Here is a 12,224-nt window from a genome sequence, read left to right as displayed (position 1 = left end):
CCCAAAGATCAATCTTCGATATTGATGGATTCAGAGACCCAAAAACTGGGGAATTCATTTCGTTTAATTCCGCTCTTAAGAAGGGCTATTTAAAATACGCCAACGGCGAAACTTTCCTAAAATCCGAAAGCGGTGATTTCGTTTTCTTGGAAGACTGCACTAAGGTTGCTATAGTCCGTCCCGAAGTTTTAGAAATGTTTAACCGTAGGATAGGAATTTATGAAAACGGCAAAGAGCTGACTGTATTAGATGCAGTCTTTAAAAATATTCTCGATCCTAAAACCGGTAATTTACTTGAAGCATCGACAAAGAAACCTATTCCATTCAATAAAGCTGTCGAAATTAATATGATAACTCCCGAAGGAGCCGCATTGTTGAATTCGCTTCTTAATATTACTCTGACTTTACAGACTGTAACAAAAACAGTGAAACGGTATGTCACAGTAACTAACACCACTGCGACTCAAAGGTCCGAAGCAATCCTCACATTTGCTGAGGCAATCAGACGTGGTCTCATTGATGAAACAACTCAAACTTTCACTGACCCAACGACAGGTACCGTTTTCCCCATTCAACAAGCTCTCGACGAAGGCTTGCTTGGCGTAGAAAAGAACGAACCTCGGGTCGTTCGCATCCCTGAAATTGCCAAGAAAGATCTAGTGCCCGGTCAGGTAGTTGAACTTAAAATTACTAAAAAATCGTTTATCCCGGACTGGCCTACAAGTCCAGAGGGCAAGGTTCAGCGGGACAACAAACCCGAGACAATCAAAAGCCCCGAGTTTGCCACTCGCGAAATCATTCAGCCACGTGAAGGGCTGATGAAGGAAATAAGGACAGTAACGTCAAAATCTATTGTAACAGAACCCTCAGTCACATCATTGACTATCAAAAAGAATACAATCGAGCTTCCTCGTGGTGGTTGGACACTAAGGGAAGCTATATTCCAAAATCTTTTTGATCCAAACACAGGTGTATTCACTATTCCTGGTACTGACCGTGTTATGGAGCTTGACGAAGCATTAAAACTTAACATTATCAACTCAGATTCTGCTAAAGTAATCCACCCTAAAACCAAGAAAGAGCTTTCGTTGTTAGAAGCCTTAGAATCGCGCATTATTAACAGCACAGGTCATTACAAACATCCAACGGGCTCTGTTACTATGAGAGAAGCAATCGATCGTAGCTATATTATTTTTGTAAAACTTTCTACGACTGTGTCATCACAAAAAGTTATAACGATTACGTCTGTGGCCGGTATGCCTGATAAAGTTGAACTGTCTGAAGTTGGCGATATAGTGAGTGAAGAACAAACTGTTTTGGAGCCGCTTCAAATTAGGCCTGGAGTTATCTATGACCCTGCTACAGCATTAGTCATATCAACTACGTCAGGTGTGTCCGAAAATATTGTAGACGCAGTTGAACGTGGCCTAGTGCCCTCTAATACTGTCAAAGTTACTGAACCACAAACTGGTAAACAAATAACATTAAAACAGGCAGTCGACAAAGGTATAGTCGATAAAAAAACAGGTGAATACAAAGATAAATCAGGTAAAAAACTAAGCCTTGCAGACGCGGCTAAGATAGGTCTTGTAGCAGTGGTAGGGGCTCCGTTAGTTGGAGCATCGAAAATTATACAGGTAGTTAAAAGTACTATGGTAGTAGATCCTAAAACAGGAGAAAAAGTGCCTATGGAAGTAGCTTATGAGCGGGGTCTAGTTGATCCTCTTACTTATCAGAAGTACGAGGAATCAATTAGAGATCGGTCACCTGAGAGTGACACTTCAGTACACGAAGATACTGTACACCACACAACAACCACGAGTAAAGTAACCTATTCCAAAGTTACAAGCGAACCCACGACTACTAGTACGGTAGTTATCATTGATCCTGACACAAACGAGAAATTGCCCTTGGAAGTCGCCCTTCAGAAAGGTTTAATTGACGTTGAGACTTACAAAAACTACTCTTCGCCTGACTTTGCAGTCCTTGGAGATAAAATTCCCCAAAGCACAAGTACAGTAACATTTGAAAAAGTTATTAGTCAACCTTCAGTAACAACTGTAGCTACAGTAGTAAACCCTCAGACAGGCGAACAAATGCCAATTGATGAGGCATATGAGAAAGGATTAATTGATACAAACACTTACGAAAACTATAAACAAACTTTACATGCGAAAATAATAGAATCTGCTAGGTCCACGCCTACTGGGAAGAGCACAGTAACAGTTACTCAGGTCAACAAACCAGTATCTGTTGGTGCCGCTGTTTCTGAAGGTTTTATAACTGTAGAGTCAATTCAAAATAGTTTGTCTGCGGACAATAGGAAAGTAATAGAAGTAGGTCCATCCGCGAAACCACAGACAGTTAGGACATCTGACATTATCCAAATTACAAAAACACAAACTTTGGAAAAACCGAAATACAAGGTTAATATTCCAAAGGAAAGTGTTCTACAAAGTCAAGTTCTGGAAACTAAACCGGTTGTGCTACAAAAACTTAGGAAGCGCGTGGTGACACCCTTGGAAGCGGTCGAGAAGGGTTTATTGAGTAAGGAAACAGCTTTGATTTTAGATGCCGTCAAAGTTTATAAAGATGAAAATGGTATGCCTATAACACTTGATAAGGCCATAGAAAAAGGCTTAGTAGATGAAAATGGTGGAGAAATAAAAGACCCAGTTCACGGGGACATTGTTACTATCAAAGAAGCCCTAAAAAGGGGCATTTTAGATGGTGAGGGTCAAGATGAAGTATTGATTCCATTGGCAAAGAGCTTATCTATTGCAGAAGTATTAGAACAAGGTTTGTTAGACCCGTCCACTGGAAAAATAATCCATCCCGAGACTGGCAGCCTCTTGACATTACGAGAAGCTATTATTTGCGAGATAGTTGACCCGCTATCGACCGTTACTGTTTCCCCTGGCAGAAATATAACACTCGCAGAAGCGATAGAAAGAAACATCATTGACAATGATAAAAACCAAGTTCAAACTAGTAACGGAAATGTAGATTTAATCACAGCCGTTAATGCCCAGATATTCCCGGAAACAAAACCAATTTCGTCCGTAGAAGAAATCCCGCCTGCTTCTATGACCTTATCAGTAGCTATTAAGCGAGGCGTTATCAACCCAAATACTGGAGAGATGAAACATCCTCTCACTGGAGAAGTGATGCAAGTCAAGGATGCTGTAAAACGAGATATGATTATGTCTATCCCTTACCCACAATCAAAGGACACTGTGACATTAGAAGACGCTATTGAAAAGGACTTAGTCGATCTAAAAGCAGGTACATTTACTGATCCTAACACATTAGAAACTTTACCAATAGACAAAGCTATGGAGCAGGGTCTACTGGCCGTAAAGCCGAACACCGATGCTATGCAAACCACAGGTGTGGTCACAACGATCACCGAGACGTTTACTTCTCAGCACACAATAACAACCAAAATGATTGAACTTCTTGCTGACTACGTGTTAGTTAGCGCCAATGAAGTTAAAAATACTAAAACAGGGGAAATAATTTCTATGGACGATGCCCGTCAAAAAGGTATTGTGCGGGATGAGCAAACAAGTAAGGAACAGTTCATCACCAGTGACACTAACATTAGCTTCGAAGAAGCCTTGAATCTCGGATACATAAACATTGAGGAAGGTACATTCACTCACCCTAACACAGGAGAAGTATTATCAATCTCAGAAGCGGTAACTACTGGTGTATTAAACACAGAAGTTGTTCCATCTGAGACTGCTAAAGTTGCTTCACCAAAGAAAAGTTCAGAAATGCTAGACTTGAATGATGCGTTTGAACTTCTCTTTGATGAAAAGACTCAAAAGTTCAAAGATCCTAAGTCTCCTAACAAAACGGTTACATTGAAGGAGGCATTAGATAAGAAAATCATCAACCCAGATTCTGTAATATACAATGTTGAAGCTGGCAAACCTGTAACGCTCCAGGAAGCTGTTGATTCTGGTTTGATTGATAAGAAAACAGGTAAAATAAAGGAACCCAAAACAGGAAAATCTGTTGACATCAAGAACGCCGCTAAAATGGGATTAATTGCGGTAGTAGCTGCTCCAGTACTAGCTGGTATGGCTGTCGTTCAAGGAGCGAAAGCAGTGACTAGCAAAATCATAAAGTCTAAAGAAGAAGTTCCCACAAAGCCTGAAAAACCTAGTCGAATCACTAGTGTCGAAGAATCGTCAAAAATTGTGATTGATCCAAAAGCAATCCTAAAGCCTGTTAAAAAAGATGATAAACTTCCGCAAAAAGATCGAAACACTAGCATTGAAGAGTCCACAAAAACTGTGTTTGATCCAAAAGCAATGCTAAAACCTGTTAAAAAAGATGATAAACTCCTTCAAAAAGAATCTCCGGTTCAAACTGGTACTGTAGAAAAAACGCCTAAACCTTCAGATGTAACAGCTACATTCCTGCAAAAGGAGACTATTGTCTCAGAGGCAACGCATGAATTTCCCACACAAAAAGACAAAATGGCTCCCAAAGATGTTCCAACATCGAGTAAAAAAGACGAAAGCAAAACGAAGAAAGGCAAAAAAGATAGCGATTCGCCGGTGCGAGAAGAACAAACTACTGTTGTTAAGACTATCTTGACAAAGGATTCTAAAGTAACTACTCCTGAGAAATACCAGTTAACTAAAGAGAAACTAAAAGAATTGCCAAAATCTGTCTTAGAGACCGAAGAAGTAAAACCAGATGTGCATACTACTGTTAAAACTATTGTTACTCAGTTAGAGACAGAATATGATGAAGCGGCCCCTAAAGTGGTCAAACCAAAAGACAGAGTTAAAGAAAGTCCCTTAAAAGAAACTCAACCTTCTGTACACGAACCAAAAGCACCTATAGAACCAATAACCAAGGCCAAGCCAATTCCTTCAAAGGTATCGGAATCAGAAGTTCAGCCAGAGAAACGTAGCACGGACACTACAACTGGCCCTGCTGATCACAAAGCACAATTACCATCACAGAAAGAAGGTAAAACTACTCCTGAACCAAAACCATCATCAGTCAAAGACGTGTCACCACAAGAACCTTTAATTGACGAGCCAACCTTTGATGAGCAAAAGCAATTTGATGGACAGCCTCTTATTCAAGAGTACCGTGAAACTACTCCAGATGGTCGTGAAGTGACGACTATCGTCAAAACCATCGTAACGCAGTCAGAACCATCTGAGTATGTTACAGAACACTCTAGTACTGTAATTACTACTAAAGCATCTTCAGTAACGACAGTGGAGATAACACAGAATGAATCTACCTCATACCACGTCGTCACTGAGGAGATTGTTGGACCACACGGTGTTACTGAGACTACTATTACACAACACGAAATTGACGTAGATCAACCTGACAGATTTGATGACAGACCAAGCAAGGATGGTGACATAACGGCGCCTGTTCAGGGCACCCAAAATATAGCAAAAATCGAAACAATAATACCCAAGCAGCCAATTCAACAAGTTGTAGAAACCGTAACTCGAGAAGTTTCTTACATCCCGGAAAAAGATACACTTGTTGGAGACTCGACGTCGCCAACGACAAGTGTACAAGAAAAGACAGAAACGAATGTTCTTGTTGAAGTAGCTCCTGGAGTTATTTATGATCCAAATACGTCTGTTGTGATCTCAGCGGCATCCGGGGTCTCTGACAATGTCCTAGAAGCCGTCGACAGAGGCATTGTGCCAGCTGAAACTGTACACGTAAAGGATCCAAAGACTGGCAAAGAAATCACATTAAAAGAAGCAGTCGACAAAGGTATCGTTGACAAAAAGTCTGGTGAAGTCAAAGACAAATCCGGTAACAAGATTAGTTTCGCTGATGCTGCTAAATTCGGCCTTATTGCCATTGTTGGTGCTCCCATCCTAGCTGCGTCTAAAGTGATTGAAGTAGTAAAGAATGCTGTCGTGGTTGACCCAAAAACCGGAGAAAAATTGCCCATCGAGGAAGCTCGTAATCGTGGTCTTATTGACCCAGAAACGTATAGGCAAATCGAAAAATCAACAACTGAGATTTTGCCTAGCAGCGTAGTTGATGAACAAGGAAAGCCTTTAACAGAATTATCTCAAATTATTAAGCAGGTCTCCACTACAACCATTGCTGGTCCTAAGGAAGTAATAATTACACACACTACTGAACACACGCCTATTGTCTCTGAAAGCTCTACTACTACGACAGTCGAAAACACATTAGTGGGCTTTGAAGTGACCCAAAGCGTCAGCACAACAACAGATGCTAAAACTGGTTCAGCTATGCTTTTGGATGCTGAAAGGCAGCCATTGCGAGTAATTGATGAAATAACTGAACAAAATGTTACAAAAGAGAAGCAGGAAGAGGTGAAACCCCTTCACGAAAATATCCAACTAATTGATGCTATCTCTCAAGGCAAAATTGAACCTAAAGTATGTAGGATCATTGTAAATGGTGTCGAATCACCTTTAACTGTACAAGACTCTTTAGAGCAGGAACAAATTAGTAGGTTTACCCCAGTAGACGTAATGTCTAAAAACTTAGTTGTTGTCAAAGAAACTGAACCGAAATACTTTGTCGCAATATCGCAAAAGTTAACGCCAGAAGAACTCTCAGAAATGGGAGTCTACGATATTGAAAAACAAGTTTTCTTGAACCCAGAAACGGGTGCCAAAATATCGTTCGAAGAGCTCGTCTATGGGCTGCATGTATTTGACCCAGAAAATATTCTCGTTAAAGACTTAGGTTCCAAATCCGATGAGTATATCTCGTTTGACGAGGCAATAGCTAGGCCCATTATTGACAAAACTACCGGCCACATGGTTAACCCCAAAACCGGAAAACGGGTGCCATTCCTAGAATGCGTTCAAGTAGGGTGGATCGTTGAAAAGCCTGAAGACGTGACAATTTCTGAACAAGTATCGTTTGAAACGGCTTTCGATCAAGGTCTCTACAATCCTAAAACCGGAGACATCAAAGACGTTAACACAGGGAAGTTAGTTCCAATCGGACAGGCCATTGAATCTGGCCTCGTAGATCAGGAGTCGCTGCTCATAAGAGTTCCTAACTCTAACGAAAACATTCCATTAGCAGATGCAGTCGAACGCGGTATTATTGAAATCCACGAAGGTGTCATAACTATTGTCGAGACTCATCAAATTATAGAAATGTCGGTAGCTATTCAACGTGGCTTAATCATTCTTACGCGCAGACCGATTTCAATTGAAGCAGTTATAATTCAGGACATGCTAGAACCGAATACAGGTAAAATCAAAGATAAGGTGACTGACCAACTTGTTACAGTAGGCAACGCGGTAGATAGAAATATCATTCACCCTACAATATCTGAAATTAAAGACACATCTTTAGAAAAATTCGTCCCTCTGTCTGAAGCTCTCGACTCGAAGCTTATTCATCCAGAAACAGGTAAAATTAGAGATAAAAAGACTGGCAAAGACATTCCATTAGATGATGCACTGAAACGAGGCTTACTGGCCACGAAATCAGTAACGTTCTCATTATTTGATATTATTGAATTAGGATACTACTCTCCGGACACTTGTCAGATTTTAGATCCCAAAACTGGAAATACTGTTACCCTCGGTAAAGCTATCCAAGATAAGCTTGTTAATGTTTCAGACATCAAAATCAAAGACGACAAGTCTGAGGCTGTTGTACCTTTCGATCAAGCTGTAAAGGCAGGTCTGGTTGATTTAGAAAAAGGTGTTATTACATCTCCTGTTTGTAACTTAAAAGACGCTTGTGACAAGGGCTATGTACTGAGCGACAAAAAGCCATGGACGTTACAAGAAGGTCTTGTTCAAGGATTTTACAATCCTGAGACAGGCCTTTTGACTATAAACGATGTCACTATGACACTCGATGACGCAATCAAAATTGGAAATATCAATCCTGAAGCTATGACTGTTAGGAACTCCGTTACCGGAGACATTATATCCCTAGCTGATGCTATCAAACTAGGCATTATTGATTCTAAAGAAGGCAAAGTCAAAGATCCTATTCGTGGTGATAAAATTTCACTCACTGATGCTTCAGAACGTGGACTCATCGTTCCTGCTAAACGTAAACTTAGCTTGCCCGAAGCTGTATTCAAAGGCTTTTACGACCCTAAATCAGGGAAATTCTCGCATCCTGAAATTAGAGACAAAATTCAAACAGATAGGGCAATCAAGAAGCGTATGATTGACCCACAGTCCACTTTAGTACACGCTGGTGGTAAAGTAATTCCATTCGAATTTGCAGTAGAGAAAGGCATCGTTGACGGCCGAACGGGAACTATAGTGCTAGGAGAAGAAAAAATAGATTTCCGTGAAGCTTTCGAAAGAGGTATATTAGTCGAGGTTCGTAAACCCATGTCTCTAGTTGAAGCTCTTGAAAAGGGAGTCTACAACGAAATCACGGGTATGTTTATGGATCCACAAACTGGCAAGAAATACACACTCGCTGAAGCGATCAAGCTTAACTTGATCGACCCACATTCAGTTCACATTCAAGACAACAGGTTAGGTAAATGGGACAAGATTACATTGCCTGATTCCATTCAAATCGGCGTAATCGATGATAATACAGGTAAAATAAAGAACATCAATAACGACAATGAAGAAATCAGCCTTCGCAAGGCGTTCGAAATAGGTTTACTCGTTGATAGCAAAGCACCAATCAGTTTGCAAAGAGCATTGCACCAAGGTCTCTATGATGATGCTTCAGGTAAAATCATTGATCCAACAACAAACCGTAAAATCACTCTTCACGAGGCGCTCAGGCGGTCAGTGATTAGCCCGAAATATCTTTGCTACTTCGACAAGAAATCGGAGAAGCCTTTGACCTTAGCCGAGTGCTGTCGTAGCGAAATCGTTGATAGACGCAATGGTAAATTCCATGAGCCTGGATCCGATGTCCAGGTTTCGTTATCCGAAGCCATGAGCCTCGGTCTAATAGTCGACATTGAAAGCGCTGGATTCACTTTACATGAAACATTATCAATGAACATGTACGATATAACTGAACTTGTCTTTATTCATCCCGTCACTGATAGACCCATGTCGCTCAAGACTGCTATAGTCGAAGAACTTATTAACCCTGAAACGTCACTAGTTAAACATATTCCAACAAGTAAATACATCAAATTAGATGAAGCTATTAAGACAGGTGTCATTGACGACAACAACAGCATATACGTCTTGCCTAACGGCAATCAAATTAACTTGCTAGATGCTAAACACCGCGGACTAATCGTGACTGCGAAGAAAAACCTTAGCCTTGAAGAGATTATTAGGAACGGCTTCTTTAGGGCGGATAACGGCAAGATCGTAGATCCCAGCACTAATGAATACGTCGATATCAACAAAGCAATTGAAACCAATTTATTAAACCCCGACTCGACTGTCGTTAAAGATAACGTTACAGGCAAATTCAAGCCTCTACCAATTGCGATACAACAAGGTGACGTTGACGTCACTAAAGGTAGAGTTCTAGATACAAAGGCAAAGAAAACGTATAGCTTAGACATCGCGTTCGATAAAGGTCTATTAGTTACAGTCGTCCAACCAATCACGTCTCAGACGATTACTAAACGGTACGTGCCAGAAAGTTCTGCTTCCAAAGAACCGGTTCTTAGGGAGTTCACTTTAGATGAAGCTATCAGGTACGAATTTATAGACCCCGAAACAGCGTTAATAAAAGACCCTCGTAAAAACAAATACATTCCATTAAGATTAGGTATCACTGAGGGCATTATTGACAAGAACGCAAAGGGTTCTTTCGACACGCAGAAAAGGACTCGTTCGTTATGCTTCGTCTTTGAAAACAGTTTAATTGTGTACGTTAGAGAACCAATGACGTTTGAGCAAGCGATTGAGAACGGGCATCTCAACGTGGCCGCCGCTCGATTTACTGATCCACATTCCAATGAAGTACTAACTATTAAAGACGCGACCACTTTGGGATACATAGATTCCGACACGGCTCTCATAAAAGATAATCTCAAAAAGAGGTTAGTAAAACTCCCCGAGGCATTCCGCAAAGGCCTCATGGATGCTGAGAAAGGCAACATACTGGACACTGAAACATCTAAGCTGAACACGCTCTCAGCGGCAATAGAGAGTGGGCTCTTGATGACACCGAAAAAGAGTTTCACGTTAATAGAGACTCTAAACTTCGGCATTTATAATCCGACCACCGGAGCGCTAAACGATCCGTTCATAACCACCAGTGTAATGGATCGAAAGAGGTTGAATTTAGGCGAAGCCATCAAACAAGGCATCGTAGATCCATCAAGTACAGTAGTCAAAGAACCCGAAACAGGAAAGATTTGGCCATTGGTTCAAGCGATAGAACAGAAGCTAGTCGATCCCGTTGAAGGCAGACTGACGATTGATCCAACCAAAGGAATCAGTCTCGATTTAGTCAAAGCTCTAAAGAAGGGGTACTTACTGCCAGCAGAAACTAGGGTAAGTTGTTTTGTTTTTTACGCGTATTTTGTGCTTTTATCAAGCAAAGGTGTTGCTTTACATCTTCCTATTTCCATTCTTAGACGGTGATCTATCTATCTAAAGCGTTTGGCTTTAAACATTGGCATGGCACGACACCCACAAACTTACCGTGTCGAGTTCAGGGTTAGCTGTTTTTCTTGGTGCCGTCACAGTTTGTTGTGTGGCAAACACTAATTATTGAATACCATTATAACAACAGTCATATTTCCTAGAACTTAAGACATCCGTACATACAATTTAGATTTTTTATTCTGTAGTAAAGGCACATAGTACACAGTAACTTTTTTGATTGCCGTATCGTTAGTCCAACACATTTTTTAGGCAGAAAGCTGCTTTTATAGTTTGTACAGACTGAATAGTATTTTTTTTTAAATGCCTTGTGTCATTTTAGATGCTTAAGTTTAGGTTATAGCGCTACACAATTGTCAGTTTTTCCATTGAATCAAATCGGGAAAACTACCAATTGATGAGTGTGCTTATTCACATGTACTAAGGCTCGATGTATGTTGTTTTTATTCCAGCCGTTGCCTGCGATGCTAAAGAACCCTTTTGAGCTAAATCGTGAATGCTTGCCTGTGAGGGATCATAATAACGACGATCAACTATCACCGTTTCGTCAAAATCTAACCTCCCATATTCACACTGTGCTAAGATTTTACGAATGTGGTCAAGGGGCGTGTGTCCCTAGCGCTGACCTGTTTGCTTAAATGTGTTTGCTTCCTCATTCTACAACCAGCGACTTATGACAGCTGGCTTATTCTAAGTCCAATTTTAAGTCCCCAAAAGTATGACATACTCATTCCTTGGACAGTGCTCACATAGATGCATGTCAGCGCCATGCTATTGTGATGTGGGCTAGAGAGCCACTCGCGATGCAAACATTCACATTCTCATGAAATGGTAAAACATTTACTTCAAACACAAACATGGAAGGTAGTATTTATGATTCATTTTCGTCTTATTTTACTTTATCGACAATGAGAGACTTTATCTCATCTTAGATTTTGTCTATGTATATTAAAACATCGTTAATTGAGGCCGTTACTTGATACACTTTTTCTTTGTCCATCATTTAAAACACATTCGTAAGCTGAGAAAAAGTCTCATCATTGATTAAATTAAATGTAAATTCCCAGTTTATATCTACGTGTACATTTTAATTTACTTTGGAAATATTACTCTTACTTTACTTTAATACTGTACAAAAATAAATTTCAAAGTTTCAGATTTTTCAAGAGGTACTCTTTACTTTTATACTTTTAACAATTAACTCTAATCAACGTTACTATTAATATAATGGTTATTGAAGATGGTTACCATGTTACTCGGTTCATACAAATGTCAAAAACTTTACTCAATAACATCACAAGTTTTTGGTATTTGTAAATACAATTATCACTGCTTGCATGCCACGCTTCTTGCATGTTGTCTCTGTTACTTGTTACTTGAATGCTCTACGCAACGTTGTTGACTGGTTGTGTTGTCATCATGCTGTACATAAGCTGTCTGTTGTTTGTTGCCTTTGTCTATGTCTTTTTATCTAGGTTTGTCTATGCTTCTGTGCGTAGTCGACGTCGCTTCCCTTTCAGGATGACTTAGCTCTCTTGCATGGTGCTAAGTTTAAGTCTACGTTTGATTGTAAATACTTTTTGACGTGTGTACATATACATAAATTGCAACGTAAATATTTCACAAAAAAAGCACTTTTGATCTAGTTTTTTATTAAAT

At 40.1% G+C, this 12,224-nt stretch overlaps 1 protein-coding gene across 1 annotated transcript in view; it reads left to right on the top strand.

Moving 5' to 3' along the window:
• The window catches only part of LOC135083026 (dystonin), a 282,038-nt gene that overhangs the window by 171,626 nt on the left and 98,188 nt on the right, over window positions 1-12,224 (top strand). The window lies entirely within an intron of this gene.

The sequence above is a fragment of the Ostrinia nubilalis genome, chromosome 22 (assembly GCF_963855985.1).
Source record: "Ostrinia nubilalis chromosome 22, ilOstNubi1.1, whole genome shotgun sequence".
NCBI classification, from domain to species: Eukaryota; Metazoa; Arthropoda; class Insecta; order Lepidoptera; family Crambidae; genus Ostrinia; species Ostrinia nubilalis.
Note: the sequence above shows the minus strand (reverse complement) of the source record. Positions and strands in the feature narration are given on the sequence as shown.